General features: G+C 45.2%; 1 long non-coding RNA gene across 1 annotated transcript; it reads right to left on the bottom strand.

Moving 5' to 3' along the window:
* Positions 1-222: 222 nt before the first annotated feature.
* LOC141252093 (uncharacterized) lies at positions 223-24247 on the bottom strand. The gene is made up of 3 exons (XR_012313557.1): positions 24126-24247; positions 1199-1252; positions 223-362 (listed from the first exon to the last, which is right to left on the bottom strand). It is a non-coding gene; the product is annotated as an uncharacterized lncRNA (long non-coding RNA).
* Between the last annotated feature and the right edge of the window lie 378 nt (positions 24248-24625).

Below are 24625 nucleotides of genomic sequence, written 5' to 3' on the forward strand. Positions count from 1 at the left end.
TTGTGGGCACGCAGCCTTATCCTGCAATCTTACTATGTCTGCAAAGGTAAAAAAAAAAATTTGAGTTTTCAAGTCAAGATCTACAGCAAAGCGGCTTAATCTTTTTATTTGAAATGAATACAGGACAAGGAAAATAAAAAAGGGGGTCTGCACCTTACAAAACCCTCTAGCATATCAATATTAAATAGAAACAATAAAATTGAATATACATGGACTCACCCGTCTTTGGTCTGATCCACCACCCCCGCCAGGAGCTGGACTGTTTTGGGATTTGGTTCTCCATCTCCCGTGAAGTTCAGGTAACGTCTAACGAAGTCAACTGGTGACATAAAACGGTCTCCATCTTTTTCCACGCTGGCATACTATAAAAAACAAGGCAAAAAAAAACAACAAAAAAAACTTAAAAGGGGTTTTTCTGGATACAGATTATTAAAGTAGTGTAAAGCCTATGAGAAATGAAGAAACTTCATAATTAACTTGATGTTAAAATTCTGTTCTGTTCCTGAGCTGTCGCATGTTTTGATGGGACCCGACTTCTTTACTTCCCGCTACAGTCCGTTCCAAGCACAGACTACAGAGATTTCCTGCCTATTTTGATTGGCTCAGCCAGCAGCTCTAAATGGTGAGGTCATTGAGGGGTGGGGCCTGTAATCATCGTCAAACTTACAGTGACTGGAGATGTGCACAGGGAGGGAGAGGACATTGCTGGCTCCTCACAGAACAAGTAATCTTATCAGTTTCTGACTTTGGCAAGAGGGGATGGTGCTGGGTCTTCCCGAGAGCTAGATTATACTATAATAAATGAATCAACTACATGACTCAGCACCTGAAACATTACTGACTACAGGAGTCTCAGGATAGCACACACTAGGTGAAACAGGAGGAAAGTTATAAAGAGAAACTGTCCATCTTGAGACTGTACAGTAGTCTCAGGATGGTGCTTTGTAGGTGAAGTGTGTGGGAGAAATACAGCTCTATGTATTGCGAAATTTAGTTACAGAGGGAGAGCTGGCATGAATTTCAAGATGTTAATTACAGGGGCTAAAGTGAACAGGAAAAAATACAAAAATAAAAGTTAAGAGTTTTTGGGGACTCAAAAGGCACAGCCAAATAGTTTTTTTTTTTTGTGCATGGAATACCCCTTCAATCAAGAGCATTTTATGGTCCACAAAAAAAAAAAAAAAAAAAAAGCCCTTACCTTGACAAATATAGTTCTCAGCTCAGCTGGATCAGCTCGCTTGGTCAATGCTACCTGGAAAAGGGAAAAAGACATGTGCATGTGTCAAGATTTATGGTGCAAAACACGTCCATGAGCAACGTAGTATTATATGTATACCTGGTTAATCAGCACAAGCCAATAAAACGATTTCTACATGGTTAGGATCAGTTAAAGATTTTGCTATGGTCGGACTACCAAGACCAGTGCCAATGCGGAGATTGAACCCCCTGCAGAGCAGGTTTAGCGTCGTGCCCCCTGCACAGCGGTGCACCAGTCAACTACAGCACAGGATAACCAGCGCTGAGGATCCTTTACCGGTCAGAAAGTGAAGGCAAAACCTAGAATTGATGTCTTCGGAATGAAAGCCGGAAGTTCTCTCAAGTTTGGAAGTTATCCCCGTGGTGAAAACACGCCATAAAAAAATAAAATAAAAAGGTCTACTGCGCGTCTGTCCGTCTTTACGGTGGTTCCCTGGAGACTCTGATTTCTTAAAAGTTGCTTATTGTGAAATTTTGGTTATAAAATTGGCACCGGATTTGATTTTAAGCGACATGGTAGCCTTAATCTTGCTTCAGGGAGGGGCTGACAGATGTAATCTGATGCGGTACCAGCACCAACGTGTCACAAGAAAGCAAAAAAAAATAAAATATTGAGAATGTCAGCAGTTCAGAAATAAAATTATTTGCTCTTTAACAAAAAAAAGTATATCCGAAATGTTAGCGGCAAGAAAAGAGCAGGTTGATAGGCAAAGTAAATGACCGATTAATGAGCTCTTCAGTCGCCGCTGCGGTAACATACGTCAATTATATTTACAACTATTGAGAGGAAACAGTTTTAATGCTCTCCCCTATGATTACAGATACCTTACACAAATTCCCTTCCACTGCAATCATTCAGTTTGAGATGTTAACAATCGAAAAAGGAACGGCAGCCGCCGCGGAAATGTGCAGAAAATCCATTCTGAGAAGCTGACGTTGTCGAGTCTGCGGCTCGCCTGGAAAATTGTTTCGAGCAGGCTTGAAAAATCAAAAATCACTCAAAGTGACATTATCCTGCGTTCCTATGCAAAAACATTTATTTTTCACCTACTTTCAGAAATTACTTTAAGTGTAAATGTAACCGGAAGTGCAGAAAGCCGCCATAAAAAAAAAAAAAAAAAAAATGATATATAACTGAACAAACAAATACCCGAGATAGGAAAAATAATACTTAGACAATCCATTCCCGAAAATCTGCACACCTCGTATAATAAGTGAATAACCAGGACTTCTGGGGGTCGGACAGGTGATAAATGTATGATCGTTAGGGATCGCGAGAATGGAAGCAACAAAATCCAGAGTGTAAATTACCCCCTAATCCCTTGGCAAAGGGATAACTTAATGATAGTTGGGGGTCCCGCACCAATCTAAGAAAGGGGCCCTGGAACCTAGGACTGCAAAGCCCAGTCTTGAATGGAGCGGAGATTCACATGCTTAGTTTTAAAGGTTGAAAGATGACAAATCCATCAAGGTCAACCGAAAATAGAACTTGTTGATCCAAAAGATGGCAAAATCCAGAAGCAGCAGATGCTATTGACCCCTTGTACAAAAAAATTCCTTCCCGACTCCTTATACGACAATCAAAGTTGTCAATTTTTGTTTCCCATGTCAATAACCAATTGCAGAATCAGATTCAAACTACTGACAATGACACAAAAAACCCTCCTGTCCTCTCCAATCTCCCCACATAATCTGTCGTGTATCCCCCCCATACTCTGGGACAACACATCGAGATTCTCTTCCAATAATCAAAATGTTTGAAAGAAGCCTGAAACTCTGCATCTACAAAAAGAAAACGCCTACAACCACAAAAACTCTCCTGCTGCCATATTGCATATTAACAGCTTGGACTCTCGCCTACCGGCTCCTTCCCGCGTCCCTTTTGGATTGTAAAGACCATTTAGTACAGCTGAAAAATGGCCAGCACTGATTCTCGGATACCAGTTGATGTAAAAATGCTGCCCGAAACTCAACTAATGAGCAAAATGCTTGTTCTTCAGATGATAAAATCATTTATACAGGCATGAAAATCATCGATATCAGCAGCACATCACATGGCGTAAAGTAGGCATGTGCTGCCGACTGTATGCTGCTGTGTGGGAACAATTGTTCTTGCCCAAAGTTTTAGACGGTCCATGAACGTTGACCTACTTGAGTTCGATAAGGGTTTGAAATCAGCCAGAATACATGGTAAGGTAAGAGGGCAGTCGCCCCGCCGTGCCTAGGCCGCCAGGGGAAGGTGGGGGGGCAGTCGCCCCGCCGTACCTAGAGTGCCATAAAAGAAGGTATTCACCCCTCCATGCCTAAACTGTCTGAGAAGTGGGCATTCAACACTCCATACTAGGCCAACAGGGAAGTGGGCAATAAGGGCTCCATCTGTGTTTTTTTTTTTTTTACTTATTTTCTGTCTGTTGAACATGCAATACTCGGCCTTACAGGACTTACATGCTAACGGGGAAGAGACTGTTCATTTATATGGGACACACTAATCTTACAAGAATATATTATTCTTAAGTGTGCGGTCACTTCAGGGGCAAAAAAAACAAACAAAAAAACTTCCATCTGATCTTGCAAATTCCTCTGCTCAACTTAAATGCTTAAAATAAGAAGCCTTTAAGTAATAAATCTGTTAAAGAGAAACCACCAGGTGGAGAAATATTGGGAAAGTTTGCACGGTAATCCGTTTGTGGAAGCCACTTACCCCTAGACATAAAGAGTTTCAATTACCAAACCATTGAGAGACTCCTCGGGTGTCGGGGAGAGGGAGCGTGACACAGAACACTTGAAATTCAAGAGAATTGGAAAATCTCAAAAGAAGCCTTAAATCTGGATCAATGTGATATCCGGAGGCGCTGGCGGTGCGGCAGGTGGGGGGTGTAAGTGTTTCATTCCTCATAAAGCTAATGGACAGAGAACTGGGAGTAAAATTGCTTCTCAGGAGCCATCGGGAAAGGATAAAGATGCAGAATGTATTTTAAAGAAGCATTTTAAGAAAAAGATGCTACAATCTTGTCTTGAGGTTTTATTTATTTTTTTCTCCTGCGGAATTATAATCTCTCTACTGGGACATTCAATACAGATAAAGCAATAAGGGACAGAAAATGAAGCGCGGATCTATAAGTGAAAAGAAGTATAAATTCCTCCATACTTTTGTGAATGAGCTAAGACAGGAACAATCTTCAAAAATGTTTGAAGAAATCTTAAAAGAAATAGTGTGCGGTGGACACGCTGTCATGATCCGTTGGTGTTCCCGGCGTTTGCGGACGGTGAAGAGAGAGGCCGGATGAGTCTGGTCGGCAAGTTACCACAAGTGCTTTCGGTTTTGTTCCTTCATAAAAAGACTTTTTATTTTTGTATTTTCAAGTTGTAGTTTCGAACGGTACCATTCATTTTACCATATAATAAGGAAAAAAAGAATACTTTTTTGGAAGTTTTGTTTTTACTGTCTGTTACATCGATCTCAAATTCATGTTTTTTTTTTTTGTTTTTTTTTTAGATACTAAAAAATATAAAATAAAACTGCAATATTATAACTTTTGCTTTAATTGCTAAATTCCGGAAGCCAGAACTTTTTTTTTTTTTTTTTTTTTACTTTTCAAATCGACGACTTTACATCACTGTTTGCAGTAGTTTTTATTGGTGTCATTTTGGGGTCTAAGACCTTCTGATCTTCTGATCTCTTTTTATTCAATTTTTTTAATTTTTGTGAAAAAAAAAAAAATACATTCTGCAATTTTTTGGGGGAAAAATATTTTGATATTTTAGTAGTTATTAGTTGAGATAATCACATAGGTTCCGGTTCCTTACACTGTGCAGATGCTGCTGCCGCTTTATATAACACCAGAACAGCTGAAGCTCTTGAATTGGTCACCCCACCTCACACATAGCAAAGTTCGCACATTCAACAGGCAACCCTGGCACACCAGCCTGACTAAAGAAATAAGGCAGGCTTCCAGGGTTGCTTAGCAGAGATGGAAAAGATCCCACACAAACAAGCACTTCATCACAGTCAAAATCCCTCACCAATTTCAAGTAAACACTCACTGCAGCAAAAAAAAACTACTTCTCATCCCTCATATGCTTGCTGTCCTACAACTCTAAACAGCTATTCAACACTTTCAATTCTCTCCTCCATCCCCCAGCACCTGCTCCATCTCCTCTTACCTCAGCTGAAGACTTTGGCTGTGTGCCAACGATGCGTTTTTTAAGCGTTTCTGCAGCGGCAAAAACGCTGCAGAAACGCTTAAAAAATGCATGGTAGAAGGCCTGCCATGTTCCCCAATGATAATCCGCATGTGCTGTGCACATGCTGCGGAAATTTCCGTTGCGGGTTATCATTGCGGGAAAAAACGCAGAACTACCAATTATTTTGCGGAAGCGCTGCATTTTTGCTGCCATTGACTTGCATTGGAGCGCATGGAATCTGCATCACTGCATGCGGATTCCATGCGTTTCAATGTGCAGATGGTACCCGGGTGTGGAGGACAGGAGACTCTCCTCCAGACCCAGGTACCATAGTACCTGTAAAAAAAAAAGAATAAAATAAAAAATAAATATTATACTTACCTTCTGATGGCCCTGCTGCGCTTGTCTTTGCTTGCCGGCAGCTCGCGGTGGACTGAAGGACCTGCGCTGACGTCAGTCATGTGACAGCAGGTCCTTCAGTGTAGTGTATCGCAAGCTGCCAGCAAGCCAGGACGGAGCGAATGAAGACTCCGGGGGTCATTGGAAGGAAAGTATAGATTTATTTTTTACCATTCTTTTACGGTCACACTATATAAATCCATGCCGATTGCATGGATTTATATAGTGTGACCAAGTTGTCAAGCACTTTCCAAGTGATGCTAAAATCGCTTGGCAAGCGCTTGTGAACCCGCATGCGGAAATGAATGTGAAAAACGCTTCACATCCCCATGTTCCTGGCAGGAAAAATGCATGTACAATCCGCATGCGTTTTTTTCTGCCAGGGAGATGCAGAAACGCTCAGGAAAAAATCCTGAGCATTTCTGCATCGTGGGCACATAGCCTTATCAATTTTCTGCTTGAAGAATGAGGCTAACAGAGAAAGCTTTGGTCTACAGTCTACACAGCCCCTCCTTATAAATACTCAGCCCTCCCCCTCCAAAACCAGCTTCTCCACCATTAGGCTGAGTTCACACGATGCGTTTTTCATGCGTTTCCGCGGCGTTTTTGCAGTTGCGTAAACGCCGCGGAAACGCATGAAAAACGCATGGTAGAAGGGCAGCAATGTTCCCCAATGGAAATCCGCATGTGCTGTGCCCATGATGCGGATTTTTCCGCAGCGTAAACGCTGCGGTCAAAAATCCGCAGCATGTCAATTAATTTTGCGGAAACGCTGCTCTTTTGCCGCCATTGACTTGCATTAGACCGCATGGAATCCGCATCACTGTATATGTTGATGCGCTTTTCATGCGGTCTAATGTGCGGATGGTACCCGGGTGTGGATGAGAGGACTCTCATCCAGACCCAGGTACCATTAAAAAAAAAAGAATAAAATAAAAAATATATATATTCTCACCTTCTGACGGCCTGCGCTGCGTCCTGCCGGCTTCCCGCGCACTTCGCGGTTGAATGAAGGACCTTCGCTGACGTCAGAGTCATGTGACGGGTCACGTGACGCTGACGTCCGGAAGGTCCTACAGTCTTCACTGCCGGCAGCCGGGACCGATGAAGCAGGACACTGGGGGCCATCAGAGGGTAAAGTATAGATTTATTTTTTATTTTTTGACATCACACACTATATAAATCCATGCCGGCTGCATGGATTTATATAGTGTGAAGTTGACAAGCACTTTCCAAGTGATGCTAAAATCGCTTGGGAAGCGCTTGTCAACCCGCATGCGGAAATGAAAGTGAAGACCGCTTCATTTCCGCATGTCCCTGGCAGGAAACCGCATGTACAATCCGCATGCGTTTTTTCCTGCCAGAGAGATGCAGAAACGCTCAGGAAAAAATCCTGAGCATTTCTGCATCGTGTGCACATACCCTTACGGAAGATCAACTTTCCTTTCCACGCTCCAGATCACTTATCTGTGCACTTGACCGAATCCCATCCCAACTCATCCCAAACCTCACCAGTCTTCATCCCAATCCTAACTTATCTCTTCAACCTGTCACTAACAACTGGTGTCTTCCCCTCATGCTTTAAACATGCCTCGATCACACCCATCCTCAAACAGCCCTCTCTTGACCCATCCTCTGTGTCTAGCTATCGCCCCAATATAACTTCTCCGCCATACCTCAAAACTACTGGAACAGCATTGTCCATCCTGAACTGTCCCACCACCTCTCCTCCTACTCCCTCTCTGACTGCCTACAACCTGGCTCCTGACCGCATCACTCCACTGAAACTGACCTGACTAAAGTCACCACTGACCTAACTGCTAAATCCAAGTGACACTACTCTGTCCTCCTCCTGGACCTGTCATCTGCCTTCTACACAGTGGACCAGGGCTGTGGAGTCGGTAAGCCAAACCTGCGACTCAGACTCCTCAATTTCCCTTACTCCGACTCCCACATATATTGCTTATATTTAAATAGATAAAGTCAGAGGGCTAGATAGATTGAGGGATGGATGGATAGATAGAGAGTGGGATAGATGGAGGAATAAATAGATTAATAGAGGGATGGATAGGTAAATAGAGGGATGGATAGATGGAGAGATAGATAGATACAGGGATGGATGGATGGATAAATATATGGATAGACAGATGATAGATAGCCATATGGATGGATAGCTGGAGGGATAAATGAAAGGATAGGTGAACGGATAGATAGATACAGGGAGGGATAGACAGAGTGATAGACAGATGACAGCTACAGTATCCTTTCAATTAATTATGTATTTCATGTGTATGCGGGTCATTTTTTGGATACTGGCGGGCTTTTTTTTTCTCCTTTTTTGTGTGGTTGGGATGGAGTGTTCTTGCAGCCTGTGTGCGGGTGGGAAGGTGTCGGCTGTTTGATATAATGAAGTTCAGCCCAATGCATGGGGAGAGAGCCGCACCCCTTACTATACAAACAGGGTATTTAAAGCTTGTATATTGTATAGCTCAACATGCACCTGATGAAGGCTCCTTGAGAGCAGAAACGCGTTGTACCATTATATGTCAACCACTCATCCCTTGAGTGGCTTTTAATTCCAAATAAATTTTTATATCTTGAACCTATGCGCTTTTGAGCAGTCACCTGCGAGCCTATTGGAACGTTTCCACTAACCTTACAGTGGAGTCTCTATCATTATCCATGGGAGCGCCTCCGCTAATCTCTTTCACAAAGAATGAGCATGTCAATTTGTTCGGCGTTTTTCTAATCTGCTTTTGCTATTGAAAACATTATCTATGAGCTCAAAAACCTTTCAGGTGATGCGTTTTTTTTAAAAAAAGCTGATCTGCTTTTGCAGCTGAAAAACGTATCCTCAAAAAACGCTGTGTGTGAATGTAACCTTAGATCAGGAATAGAACAGCCATTTATAGGACATTTCATAACTTTCCCAAATTCCTATGAAAAAATATTCAGCACATTCTGCATTGATCTACTGCACCCAATTTATTAAATATTTTAGGAGTCGGAGTCGGTCCATTTTATACCGACTCCGCCAAAATGAGCACCGACTCCACAGCCCTGCAGTGGACCATTCCTTCTTACTACAGACTCATCTCTCGGCATCACAGACTTCATCCTATCTTGGATCTCCTCATACCTAACAGACCGGACATTCAGTGTCTCCCACTCACACACCACCTCCTCATCTCACCCCCTATCTGTCGGTGTCCCCCAAGGTTCAGTTCTAGGACCCCTCCTCTTCTTCATCTACACCTTCGGCCTGGGACAGCTCATATAGTCTCATGGCTTTCATTATCACCTCTATGGTGATGACACACAGATCTACCTATCTGGACCCGATATCTCCTCCCTACTAACCAGAATCCCACAATGTCTGTCTGCTATTTCATCCTTCTCTGATAGATTTCTAAAACTTAACATGGACAAAACTGAATTCATCATCTTTCCTCCATCTCATTCAGCCCCCCAAACAGAACTATCGGTTAAAGTCAATGGCTGCCCACTCTCGCTGCCTCAGGTGGTTAACGCTTGACTCTGATCTCTCATTCAAACCTCAGATCCAAGCACTTTCCACTTTCTGCCAAATTGAACTCAAATATCCCCCGGATCCGCACATTTCTCAACCCCTTTACCCCCCCCGAAGGTGGTTTGCAAGTTAATGACCGGGCCAATTTTTACATTTCTGACCACTGTCACTTTGAGGCAATAACTCTGGAACGCTTCAACGAATCCCACTGATTCGGTGACTGTTTATTCGAGACATATTGTACTTCACGATAGTGGTAAAATTTATTTCATATGTCTTCTATTTATTTGTAAAAAAAAAATCGGAAATGTGAAAAATTTAGAACATTTTGCAGTTTTCAAACTTTGAATTTTACTGCCCTTAAATCAGAGAGATATGTCACACAATAGTTATTTATTAACATTTCCCACATGTCTACTTTACATCAGCAGAATTTTAGGAAGTTGTAAGGGTTAAAAGTTAACCAGCGATCTCTAATTTTCGAACAAAATTTACAAAATTTTTTTTTTTTTTTTTTTTTAAAGGAACATCACCACATTTGAAGTCCCTTTGAGGGGTCTATGTGACAGAAAATACCCAAAAGTGACACCATTCTAAAAACTACACCCCTCAAGGTACTCAAAACCACATTCAATAAGTCTATTAACCCTTCAGATGCTTCACAGTAATTAATGGAATGTGAAAGGAAAAAATGAAGATTTAACTTTTTTTCACAATAATTTTATTTTAGACCCAATTTTTTTTTTTTTTTTTTTTCCCGCAAGGGTAACAGGAAAAAAAAAATTTACCCCAAAATTTGTTGTACAATTTCTCCTGAGCACACAGATACCCCATATGTGTGTGTGTGTGTGTGTGGGGGGGGGATACTATTTGGGCTCGGAAGGGTTCGGAAGGGAAGGAGCGCCATTTGACTTTTTGAATGTAAAATTTGCTGGCATAATTAGCGGACGCCATGTCTCGTTTGGGGAGCCCCCGATGTGCCTAAACAGTGGAAACCCCCAAGTAACACCATTTTGGAAATTAGACCCCTCAGGGAAATTATCTAGATGTGTGGTGAGCACTTTGAACCCCCAAGTGTTTCACGAAAGTTTATAATGTAGAGCCATGAAAATACAAAAATAAAAAAAAATCACTTTTTTATTCCACAAAAATCATCTTTTAGCCTTAATTTTTTTTTTTTTTTTTTTCACAAGGGTAACAGGAGAAATTGGACCCCAAAAGTTCTTGAGTAATTTCTCCTGAGTATGCCGATACCTCCATATGTGGGAGAAAACTACTGTTTGGGCGTATGTCAGGACTCGGAAGGGAAGGCGTGACATTTTGGAACGCAGACTTTGATGGAATGGTCTGCGGGTGTCACGAGCATGCTCGCTCATCGCTATTTGGCAGAGGTCACACACTAAAAGACACTTTTTTTTGTTGCAAACACTAGTTCTTGCATCGTTATATTTTGAGAGCTATCATTTTTCCAGATTTCGGCCGACAGTCATGTGACGGCTAGTTTTTTGCGGGATAAGTTGTTTTTATTGGAACAATTTTCAGGCATGTGACATTTTTTGATCGCTTTCTGTTCCGATTTTTGTGAGGCAAAATAAACAAAAAACAGCGATACTACATTCATATTTTTTTTATGTTTTGGCGCTTTTACACAATAAAAACTATTTTATAGAAAAAAAAATTTTTGCATCACTTTATTCTGAGAGCTATAACTTATTTTTCTACTAATGGAGCTGTATAGCGGCTTGGTTTTTGTTGGACAAGATGACGTTTTCAGAGGTACCATTATTATTTACATTAGTCTTTTTGATTGGCGGTATGATAAAGCATCATTTTTTGCTTAGTCCCCCCCCACACTTTTACTTTGTCTTACTATGGGACTTTCATTTTTTGTAGGCTGATCGATCGCTTGTATAGCATGGGGATGCAGGAGCATCCCTATGCTATGCGGGCTGGCAGCGCTGCACTGCAAGAAAGCATGTTTGATCATGCACTGTGCATGATCAAACTAGCTTGCTAGTGCCTGGTGACCCGGATGTTGTCATGACAACATCGGGTCACGATGGCAACGATCGGGACCCTGCAATGACGTTGTGGGGTCTCAGATCCAAGAGCAGAGGGGCTTTTGTCCATCTGCTCACTCATTAAATGATGCGATTGCAACAATTAGGGGGGGTTGAAGTGCCGGAAACGGTGCGGGGACCGCTCCTGGCACTGAGTGCCGAGTGACAGCTGTCAGTTGACACCTGGCGGCGATCGCGCCCGCACAGCTTCTGTGCAGGCGCGATTGATGAGACGTAATAATACAGGGCACAGGGGCATATTATTACGCCTCACGTCAGAAAAGAGTTAAATCAAGAATCTGCAAAAACACTAGTCCACATTCTCATCAGCCGCCTCGACTACTGCAACCTACTGCTCTGTGGCCTCCCTTCCAATCTATCCTAAACTCTGATGCCCGACTAATCCACCTGTCCCCCCCCGCTATTCCCCGGACTCTTCCTCTGTCAATCCCTTCACTGGCTCCGCATTGCCCAGAGACTTCAGTTCAAAACCCTAACCTTGGCGTACAAAGCCATCCACAACCTGTCTCCTCCATATATCTGTGACCTAGTCTCCCAGTACATACCTGCACGCATCCTCCGATCCTCACAAGATCTCCTTCTCTACTCCCCTCTTATCTCCTCTTTCCACAATCGCATACAAGATTTCTCCCGTGCATCCCCCCCTTCTCTGGAACTCTCTACCCCAACATATCAGACTCTCTTCTACCATGGAAACCTTCAAAAGGAACCTGAAGACCTCTTCTGACAAGCCTACAACCTGCAGCAACCCTCGCTCCACCATACCGCTGCACGACCAGCTCTACCCTCACCTACTGTATCCTCACCCATCCCTTGTAGACGGTGAGCCCTTGCAGGCAGGGTTCTCAACTCCTGTACCAGTCGGTCACTTGTATTATTCTACTTGTTTTTTATTATACACGCCCGTTTTTACATGTAAAGCGCCATGGAACAAATGGCGAAATAATAATCAAATGCACACATCACTACCGCAGTACCAAATACACCAGCTATACTCCACGATTGCCAACTCCGATCGCAGCACTCAGAGGTATTGCCTGAATCTTTGGGATCAGCTTAGGTGTGGCGGATGTCATCCTGAGGTTAAAGGGATATTCTCATCTTATAAAATTATGGCATATTGCCAGGATATGTGATTTTATGATAGGTGGTGGGGGGGGGGGGGGGGGAGATCAGAAGTCTAGAGTCCCCACTGTCCGTAAGAATTTATGGCACCATCATTAGTTTCCTGCTGGTCTTCAAATTTTCTCTACAAGCCAACCAGTGTTGAGCGAGTATGTTCTATTAACCCTTTCGCTGAGTATGCTCGGGCCGAGCTCCGAGTATTTACAGCTGCTCGGTGATAAGGTTAAATCACTCCCGTGTGCATGATTTGCAACTGTTTGACAGCTTTATTGCATGTGAGGAATGTCTATTTCTTACACATTCCTCACATGTAATAAAGCTGTCAAACAGTTGCAAATCATGCACACGGGAACGATTCAAACATATCAAAGAGCAGCTATAAATACTTGGAGCTCGGCCCGAGCATACTCGGCAAAGAACATACTCGCTCAACACTAGTAAGAACCTGTAAAGGGGGGGCTCTGCGCCAAGTCAGTTGTATGGCTCCCTTCATTCTGAAAATCTCAGGTTAATTAATTCAACATTTTGGGCGATACCATGGATGTGACCGCTGTAAAACAGCTCCTGAGCCAACTCGATACTTGGGGACACCACGTACGACATACAATCTGCATTGCTAGTACTATATTAGACAGCCGATCCGTGAAGGCCCCCCCACCCAGCCGCAGGACACCTTGTATTTTCTAGAATTTGGGGTGGAGGGCAAGTTATCACATCAATGAACTACAAAAGTAGACAACCCTTTTAAATACAATATATCTGACAACCTTTGTCCGTTCTTCTTCTTGCACTTTTGTTTTATGTATTCTTTATTATTTGCTTATAAAAAAATATTATATATATATATATATATATATATATATATATATATATATATATATACACACACATATATACATACAGTACAGACCAAAAGTTTGGACACACCTTCTCATTTAAAGATTTTTATGTATTTTCATGACTTTGAAAATTGTACATTCACACTGAAGGCATCAAAACTATGAATTAACACATGTGGAATTATATACTTAACAAAAAAGTGTGAAACAACTGAAAATACGTCTTATATTCTAGGTTCTTCAAAGTAGCCACCTTTTGCTTTGATGACTGCTTTGCACACTCTTGGCACTCTTGATGAGCTTCAAGAGGTAGTCACCGGAAATGGTCTTCCAACAATCTTGAAGGAGTTCCCAGAGATGCTTAGCACTTGTTGGCCCTTTTGCCTTCACTCTGCGGTCCAGCTCACCCCAAACCATCTCGATTGGGTTCAGGTCTGGTGACTGTGGAGGCCAGGTCATCTGGCGTAGCACCCCATCACTCTCCTTCTTGGTCAAATAGCCTTACACAGCCTGAAGGTGTGCTTGGGATCATTGTCATGTTGAAAAATAAATGATGGTCCAACTAAACGCAAACCGGATGGAATAGAATGCCGCTGCAAGATGCTGTGGTAGCCATGCTGGTTCAGTATGCCTTCAATTTTGAATAAATCCCCAACAGTGTCACCAGCAAAGCACCCCCACACCATCACACCTCCTCCTCCATGCTTCACGGTGGGAACCAGGCATGTAGAGTCCATCCACTCACCTTTTCTGCGTCGCACAAAGACACGGTGGTTGGAACCAAAGATCTCAAATTTGGACTCATCAGACCAAAGCACAGATTTCCACTGGTCTAATGTCCATTCCTTGTGTTCTTTAGCCCAAACAAGTCTCTTCTGCTTGTTGCCTGTCCTTAGCAGTGGTTTCCTAGCAGCTATTTTACCATGAAGGCCTGCTGCACAAAGTCTCCTCTTAACAGTTGTTGTAGAGACGTGTCTGCTGCTAGAACTCTGTGTGCCATTGACCTGGTCTCTAATCTGAGCTGCTGTTAACCTGCGATTTCTGAGGCTGGTGACTCGGATAAACTTATCCTCAGAAGCAGAGGTGACTCTTGGTCTTCCTTTCCTGGGGCGGTCCTCATATGAGCCAGTTTCTTTGTAGCGCTTGATGGTTTTTGCAACTGCACTTGGGGACACATTCAAAGTTTGCCCAATTTTTCAGACTGACTGACCTTCATTTCTTAAATTAATGATGGCCACTCGTTTTTCTTTACTTAGCTGCTTTTTTCTTGCCATAATACAAATTCTAACAGTCTATTCAGTAGGACTATCAGCTGTGTATCCACCAGACTTCTGCACAACACAACTGATGGTCCCAACCCCATTTATAAGGCAAGAAATCCCACTTATTAAACCTGACAGGGCACACCTGTTAAGTGAAAACCATTTCCGGTGACTACCTCTTGAAGCTCATCAAGAGAATGCCAAGAGTGTGCAAAGCAGTCATCAAAGCAAAAGGTGGCTACTTTGAAGAACCTAGAATATAAAACATATTTTCAGTTGTTTCACACTTTTTTGTTAAGTATATAATTCCACATGTGTTAATTCATAGTTTTGATGCCTTCAGTGTGAATGTACAATTTTCATAGTCATGAAAATACAGAAAAATCTTTAAATGAGGTGTGTCCAAACTTTTGGTCTGTACTATAATATATATATATATATATAAAGCGGCATTAAAGAGGGCTCTTTAGACCCCGGAATAACCTCACTGTTCCTGCTCTCTGCACCTTGAAATCATTTACTAATCTCAGCCACGTGCCTGCGATCCTGAGCAAACATGACGCGGAGCAGGTAACAAAATAAAGCCTAGCATGCACATGGCATGTGATTTTATGCACGGCAGGTCAGGGACCGCGTGCATTATTGCACAATGAAACATGATAGCAGATAACAGGGACTTATAGACAGACCATTAGCCGGCAGAAGCCTCAGCCATGGAGATGACCGGCGAGTCACGGGGGGGACTCCCAAAACAAAAACATTGCAAGTGACTCAGCTTTGGGAATGGCATCAATCATCATCAGAACCCCATTGTAAGTGCAGACCCCCCCCCCAATTTAGGGCCTTGAACTACAAGCCAGAGAGAAGAGGGTCTCCGGAGAGAACGCCCTGCTGTGGATGACGACAACATGTCCATACATTACATGGACAATACTGCTTTTAACAGCCTTCCAGACACCCCTTCCAGATGGGGCGACAAGTTTTCGTTTTTTCCCTCCCCTCCTAAGAGATATAACTTTTTTTTTTTTTTTTTTTGTAGGACAAGTTTTAGAAAACAAACCCCAAAAAAAAAAACATGGGTCATTGTTTTATATGTTGGTCACCATGGTAACAGACGACAAACAAACTCTGTAGTCTGACCCTGCAGTCTCACACTTTCTTCCATTTGTCCTCCACTTTTACCCAACCTGTCACATGTAGAATGAGAAGAAGTGCACCTAAAGGTGATCAAGTCACGTTTAAGAACAGAGTGTTAAAAAAGCGTCATCTCAATTCTTCACTGCTTTTCCCAAAGTATATCGTTGCAGGACGTGCATTTTTCGTGCAAGGCTTTTGCAATGGAAAAACATAAAAAAAAAAAAAACACTTGAATATTGATACATCTTATGTTATAATTAAAAATGAATCAAAAACCACACAAAAAAAAAGTAAAAAAACATCGGGTGTTTTTGAATGTTGGATTTTCAGTTCAAAGATTCCACATCGAAAAATTCCGATTGAGCATACCCTTGTTACCAGGGGAATATGGATACAAGATTGGAGGAGGAAGAGGGAGACGTGAACCTCAATTTCAAAGAGTGGACTCCTGCTCTACTCTTGTTGATCCAAGGAAAGGTGAAAACCCCAATATTGCATTATCCAGTTAGGGAGCAGTCAGATGGCCTATTACTCATGCGAGGATAGAATCATGATCCTCGGACTAGGATGTGGAGAGCGACGCGATGTGGAGAGCGACGCAATGTGGAGAATTACACCCTTATATTTACATCGACATTTATGGGATTTTGCTTAAAAGAGAAAAAAAAAGCATCCCATCCTTGCCTCTAACAGAAAATCACAGGAACAGGATAAAACATAAAATTGCAGAAAAACTAACAGATTTCACTCCTAGCATTGCAAAGCATGTAATCCACAATCAATTCTTCACGAAGGATTGACTAGCCGCAAGATGAATTTTACTGGAATCTGCTCCAGAATATAGATGCAGAAAATCTGCAAAAGATGCAAATTAACAGTAACGTGATCAGCATTAGCTTGGGAATTGCTTCAATACAGTTATGCGCCGTGGTTTTCTGGTGGAAAAGTGACATGTCACTATTGAAGTTTAGTATCTGAGAAAAACCATGGGCGTATGAGCGAAACAAAGGGCGCGTGTAGTGCGCATTTATCACTGGGAAGTTGAGATTGGTGCGGTGTTCACTGTTTAACCCCTTAGATGCTCAAGGCACCATTCATTACAGCCTCTAGGTAGTTAGCTACCGCCACATTGGGCCCGAGACGTAATCGTGGGAACCCAAAAGGCACCAATTCCGAGCTTTGCTGACACCAGGCATAACGCGGTGCAACAAGAGAATGATATGTGGAGCAAGCAGGGCAAATATGCAGCCGGTTTAGAGTGGCAGAAAATCTGCAGCGCGTTGCAGTACGACGAGCCCAAAGCGTAAAATTCACAGTGTAGCTGCCATGAAATCCACAACTAGATGCGTTCAAATCGGAGTGAAAAGAGTTGACCCTACTGTGCAGTGTAGTAAAACCGGAACCGAAGATTCATTTGTTATGACTCCATTGATAAAGTAGTAACTCTTCGAATGAAACATAAAAATAAATGGATAAAACAGAGTCTTGTATTTTCCATGCCGGTGTCCCTACGGGGCTGACATAACCGCAGCTCTCACTTTCCCAGAATCAGTAACTTGATTTCCAGTTGTTACAATGTTGCTTATGATTAAAAACAATTTAGCAGCTTCCCCCCCCCACACACATTGTATCTGTTCAGGTCCTACAGGAAATACCCGTGACCTCTACCCTCATTTGATTATGCCGTCCGCTGTCACATCGGATCAGCGTCAGGTACTGAACGCTCAGGTAACCTGCTAGAAACAAACAAAAAACAGAAAAAATAAAACCAACCCAGACGGGCAAATGACATTAACCTTCAGTGGACACAGAGCAGAGCCGGGATCTCGCCGCAATCACAGCAGAAGTTCTGATATAATCGGCCCATAGACCCAGGGATGCAGCCCATCTGCTGAGTGTCAAAGTCAGAAGCCACACACCAGCCCGGGGGCAAGAGACCCCTGACCTCCCGAGGACTATATACTGCAGGAGCGACACCTGACATCAGATCTAGATCTATACTCCCATTCATAGTAACACGGTGCACAGACCCCACCGGTATAACATCTCCATGAGACCCTCACAGGAAGCAATGCTGCCATAATATGGAAACAAAACAGCATATTACTTCTTAAAGAGGGATATACGGCCCCTCTCGCATCAGATATCACTAATACATCCTATTCTAATAAGACTTGCACAATACCTACAAGGCAAGCTCCACATCAGCAGCACCTCACCCCCCGATGCAGAGTTGCTCCACAGCCCCTTTAAAAAGGACTAGTCCTCCTTTGGGAATATTTTTACTTAAAATGTACTCAGGGCTAAAAATCATTATTGCAAGTTGGCTTCAATAAAAACATTGCACCATTTGCACTCTGCGGTCTCGGCATTGCAGAATGAGTTATGTGAGAATCTATCAGTGAGCTCACTCTGATTGGAGAGTCTGTAACTCCTCTTATCTGTCTTTTTCTGAGCTTCTCTCAGCTGATTTGTGACGACAGACCACATCAAAGTTGCACGAAAACAAAGTCTGTAAGGGCTAATTCAGTCATCAGTATTTTCCACGTACGAGAAAAACAGACCGACCAGGCCTTTGATCAGTTGTTCTTGTGCGAGAAAAAAAAAAAAAAAAGATTCTCCGCCTTCTCATTTCTAACAGTCTGTGATCAATCAAACTGAACTTGGATGTCAACCGAGTGCAGTCTGACGTTTTCACGGACACAGACTTGGATAAAATTGGACATGTCTCCGATATTTTCCACGCACCTCTCGATTAGAGGAAATAAAAAAAAAAAGAAAAATTCAGCTGTGTACAGCCCCGTAGACTATCATAGGTACGAGTGATATCCGTGAAAACCACAAAAAGCACTTGTACGAGAAAATCTGAAGAAGGGTGAACTAAATGTCAAACGGTGCAACATTTTTAATGGTGCCCAAAAAGTGGACAAGCCCTTTAATGATTTATACAGAATGAAATAGAATTTGGGTGTTACAATATTGACTCCCAGCGGACTACGAGCGCCCAAGGATGCATGGACATGGGCAATATATTATATTGCTGTGGTTGGAATTTGTAGCTTTTGGGGATTTATTTTTTTACCCCATTAATTTAAATGGGCTGTCCAGGACTTCCAATATTGATGACCTATTAGGATCCCTGTTTCATTGTCAGAATGCACGGACCAGCCTCGGACCTCATGACCATGACCCGCCAGCCTCACAGATATGTGACCGTAACCTAAGGACTCGTTGTGGGGGGCGACACCACTGATCAGCTGAGCCACACAGCCTCTACTGACGTGAACGAAAGCTGAGCTGCAGTACAGAGAACGGCCATTATACAGGATGGCGCTGTGCTGTTCCGGCTCTGGTCACCGTTTACTTCCGGCCGGCCGTTTAGCGTGGGGGACAAGTTGTTGGACCCCAATGACCTGATACTGATGACCCCCTGCTAAGGTTAGTGCTGGACAGATGGGGAGGGGGGAGGGGGGTACTGAATTACCTCTCTAAATCTGACATCTCTCTCTCAGTGTGTGGCACCACAATAATGCCGAGCAAGCAGGCGCGTTGTGTTTGACACCAATCTCTCCTTCACCCTCCACATACAATCTCTTGCCCGCTCTTGTCGCTTGCACCTGAAGAACATCTCTAGAATCCGCCCCTTTCTCACCTTGGAAACAACAAAAACCCTCACTGTTGCCCTGATCCACTCCCGCCTTGACTACTGTAACTCTCTCTTAATTGGCCTCCCCCTCACTTGACTTTCCCCCCTCCAGTCCATCCTTAATGCTGCAGCCAGGGTCATCTATCTGGCTAATCGTTACTCAGACTCCTCCGCTCTGTGCCAGTCATTGCACTGGCTGCCCATGAATTATAGGATCCGATTTAAATTGCTTGTTCTCACCCACAAAGCTCTCCACAGTGTGGCACCCCCCTACATCTCTTCCCTCATCTCTATCGGCCTACCCGTTTTCTACGCTCTGCAAGCGACTTTCGACTAACATCCGCACTAATCCGTACCTCCCACTCCCGGCTTCAAGACTTCTCCCGAGCTGCACCTATTCTTTGGGATGCTCTACCCCAAGAAATTAGGATGAACCACAACTTACACAGTTTTAGGCGCTCCCTAAAAACACATCTGTTTAGGGTGGCCTATCACGTTCCCTAATCAAAGTCCTTTTATATTCTCATAGCCCATTCCTTATTTCTCCAAACATAAGTCTCCACCGAACTAAAAAGCACTACAGATACTGGCTGGTGATGAGCTCATGCAGCCTTTATCTATCCCTCATCCCCTCAAGATGGCTGGACCATCCTTGTAAATAAGCCATTGTACTTTGTGTCACCCCCACCTCATTGTAGATTGTAAGCTCTTAGGAGCAGGGTCGTCATTATTTTTGCTGTAATTATTGTATTATCTTTAGCTATGTTACTTATGACTGTTGTACATGAACCTGTGAATTGTTAAGCGCTGCGGAATATGTTGGCGCTATATAAATAAAGATTATTATATTATTATTATTATTAAAATCCTGGCCCACCTGTATGTAGAGATCGCAGTATGGTGGACACATTGTGGTCCATGTGCTTCTAGTGGTCACATTTTCTCAGCCATACTATAGGCCGACTGTGGGTCATACAGCCTGAGTGTCTGTTTCCGTAGATGGGACTCCCAGCTGTGAGCATGAAACTGCTGGGCTATGATACAGATGGCCTCAGTGTCAGAGCCCAGCGGCTCCATGCTCACAGCGAGGAGTACCACCCATCTATCGAAGGAGACATGCAGCCACATATTAGTAAACTAAGCAATGTCACCACCATTCTTGGAGCTCCTTGTAATGGAGTACCACCTGTTCCTGGAGGACAAGATTCAACGACTGCTGGGAGTACCACCCTTCCATGGAAAGCCATGTACAGTGCATTAGAGACGAAATGGAAAGCTTTCAGTTGGATCTTACAAGACGAACACCGGCGTCGTGAGCTGCTCTCAATGAGAGTGCCACCTTTTCCTGGAGGACAGGATTCAATAAGGCAGCAGGGAGTACCGCCCTTCTATGTAAACTGAACTTTGTAAATAAAGCTGAAGATGATGTTATAAACTCCGAGAACCCCTATCAATGGGAGTACCAGCTGCCCCTAAACCAATATTTCAATAAACTCTAGGAGTACCCCCTTTTATGTGTATAGTGGGAGTACCGCCGGTCCCCGGAGGACACCAGTCAGCTGCATATAGTGGGAGTACCGCCGGTCCCCGGAGGACACCAGTCAGCTGCATATAGTGGGAGTACCGCCGGTCCCCGGAGGACACCAGTCAGCTGCATATAGTGGGAGTACCGCCGGTCCCCGGAGGACACCAGTCAGCTGCATATAGTGGGCGTACCGCCAGTCAGCTGTATATAATGGGAGCAAAGCCAGTCCCCGGAGGACACCAGTCAGCTGTATATAATGGGAGTACCGCCAGTCCCCGGAGGACACCAGTCAGCTGTATATAGTGGGCGTACCGCCAGTCAGCTGTATATAATGGGAGCAAAGCCAGTCCCCGGAGGACACCAGTCAGCTGTATATAATGGGAGTACCGCCAGTCCCCGGAGGACACCAGTCAGCTGTATATAATGGGAGTACCGCCAGTCCCCGGAGGACACCAGTCAGCTGTATATAATGGGAGTACCGCCAGTCCCCGGAGGACACCAGTCAGCTGTATATAATGGGAGTACCGCCAGTCCCCGGAGGACACCAGTCAGCTGTATATAATGGGAGTACCGCCAGTCCCCGGAGGATACCAGTCAGCTGTATATAATGGGAGTACCGCCAGTCCCCGGAGGACACCAGTCAGCTGTATATAATGGGAGTACCGCCAGTCCCCGGAGGACACCAGTCAGCTGTATATAATGGGAGTACCGCCGGTCCCCGGAGGACACCAGTCAGCTGTATATAATGGGAGTACCGCCGGTCCCCGGAGGACACCAGTCAGCTGTATATAATGGGAGTACCGCCGGTCCCCGGAGGACACCAGTCAGCTGTATATAATGGGAGTACCGCCGGTCCCCGGAGGACACCAGTCAGCTGTATATAATGGGAGTACCGCCGGTCCCCGGAGGACACCAGTCAGCTGTATATAATGGGAGTACCGCCGGTCCCCGGAGGACACCAGTCAGCTGTATATAATGGGAGTACCGCCAGTCCCCGGAGGACACCAGTCAGCTGTATATAATGGGAGTACCGCCAGTCCCCGGAGGACACCAGTCAGCTGTATATAATGGGAGTACCGCCAGTTCCCGGAGGACACCAGTCAGCTGTATATAATGGGAGTACCGCCAGTTCCCGGAGGACACCAGTCAGCTGTATATAATGGGAGTACCGCCAGTTCCCGGAGGACACCAGTCAGCTGTATATAATGGGAGTACCGCCAGTTCCCGGAGGACACCAGTCAGCTGTATATAATGGGAGTACCGCCAGTTCCCGGAGGACACCAGTCAGCTGTATATAATGGGAGTACCGCCAGTCCCCAGAGGACACCAGTCAGCTGTATATAATGGGAGTACCGCCAGTCCCCGGAGGACACCAGTCAGCTGTATATAATGGGAGTACCGCCAGTCCCCGGAGGACACCAGTCAGCTGTATATAATGGGAGTACCGCCAGTCCCCGGAGGACACCAGTCAGCTGTATATAATGGGAGTACCGCCAGTTCCCGGAGGACACCAGTCAGCTGTATATAATGGGAGTACCGCCAGTTCCCGGAGGACACCAGTCAGCTGTATATAATGGGAGTACCGCCAGTCCCCGGAGGACACCAGTCAGCTGTATATAATGGGAGTACCGCCAGTCCCCGGAGGACACCAGTCAGCTGTATATAATGGGAGTACCGCCGGTCCCCGGAGGACACCAGTCAGCTGTATATAATGGGAGTACCGCCGGTCCCCGGAGGACACCAGTCAGCTGTATATAATGGGAGTACCGCCGGTCCCCGGAGGACACCAGTCAGCTGTATATAATGGGAGTACCGCCGGTCCCCGGAGGACACCAGTCAGCTGTATATAATGGGAGTACCGCCGGTCCCCGGAGGACACCAGTCAGCTGTATATAATGGGAGTACCGCCGGTCCCCGGAGGACACCAGTCAGCTGTATATAATGGGAGTACCGCCGGTCCCCGGAGGACACCAGTCAGCTGTATATAATGGGAGTACCGCCGGTCCCCGGAGGACACCAGTCAGCTGTATATAATGGGAGTACCGCCGGTCCCCGGAGGACACCAGTCAGCTGTATATAATGGGAGTACCGCCGGTCCTCGGAGGACACCAGTCAGCTGTATATAATGGGAGTACCGCCAGTCCCCGGAGGACACCAGTCAGCTGTATATAATGGGAGTACCGCCAGTTCCCGGAGGACACCAGTCAGCTGTATATAATGGGAGTACCGCCAGTTCCCGGAGGACACCAGTCAGCTGTATATAATGGGAGTACCGCCAGTTCCCGGAGGACACCAGTCAGCTGTATATAATGGGAGTACCGCCAGTCCCCGGAGGACACCAGTCAGCTGTATATAATGGGAGTACCGCCAGTTCCCGGAGGACACCAGTCAGCTGTATATAATGGGAGTACCGCCAGTTCCCGGAGGACACCAGTCAGCTGTATATAATGGGAGTACCGCCAGTTCCCGGAGGACACCAGTCAGCTGTATATAATGGGAGTACCGCCAGTTCCCGGAGGACACCAGTCAGCTGTATATAATGGGAGTACCGCCAGTTCCCGGAGGACACCAGTCAGCTGTATATAATGGGAGTACCGCCGGTCCTCGGAGGACACCAGTCAGCTGTGTATAGTGGGAGTACCGCCAGTCTGCTGTATATAATGGGAGTACCGCCGGTCCTCGGAGGACACCAGTCTGCTGTATATAATGGGAGTACCGCCGGTCCTCGGAGGACACCAGTCAGCTGTGTATAGTGGGAGTACCGCCAGTCTGCTGTATATAATGGGAGTACCGCCGGTCCTCGGAGGACACCAGTCAGCTGTGTATAGTGGGAGTACCGCCAGTCTGCTGTATATAATGGGAGTACCGCCGGTCCCCGGAGGACACCAGTCTGCTGTATATAATGGGAGTACCGCCGGTCCCCGGAGGACACCAGTCAGCACCAGGTATCACCTGTCAAGTACACTCTGACCCCTCATACAAGGACAGGCCCTAGGTCACCGGTATAACCGCGGCCTCCTAGGCCCTAAGGTCACACAGTGCGTCCTCCAGCGGCCGCTGCCCTCCTCCTGTGCTCTCGCCGTCCCCCCGCCTCGGCCTCGGCTGCCCACGGTCTGCTGCTCCCGGCTCCGGGCACGTACCTTGGCGGCCATGCTGTACACAACTCACACACTTCCCATCTGACGCTTCACGTCACAGCGGCTCCGCCCACTCTGGCGCAAGCTGATTGGCTCCCGTCGTTTCCCGCCCTCTGGGCTGTCACGTGGTCAGACGTCCTTCGCTGGTGACTAGAGGAGACGAGTTGTTTGGTGAGCGGTCCGCGGTGTGTGACCGGGCGCGGGGTGGGCGCGGCCTGTGCGTCCACGTGTGACTGAGAGGCTGCAAGAGAAGAACACCCGTAACGTGACAAGGAAAGGGGAAAACTGCTACTCCCAACGTCTGCAGCTCCCCAGAAATGTCAGACACCTTCCCCTCATCATCGCTGCAACAACACCTCAGAAATGCCGGTACAGGGCTACTGACAACTGTGACCCCAAAAGTGCAAAACGCCAGACCCCAAGATGACAATTTCATCTCTGCCATAAATTCCATCAACCATATCCCCCGTCACCCTAATACCCCCACCCCGGTCACCCTCATA

Source organism: Phyllobates terribilis, unplaced genomic scaffold, assembly GCF_046119375.1.
Source record: "Phyllobates terribilis strain yellow unplaced genomic scaffold, ASM4611937v1 Scaffold_8170__1_contigs__length_32287, whole genome shotgun sequence".
Classification (NCBI taxonomy): domain Eukaryota; kingdom Metazoa; phylum Chordata; class Amphibia; order Anura; family Dendrobatidae; genus Phyllobates; species Phyllobates terribilis.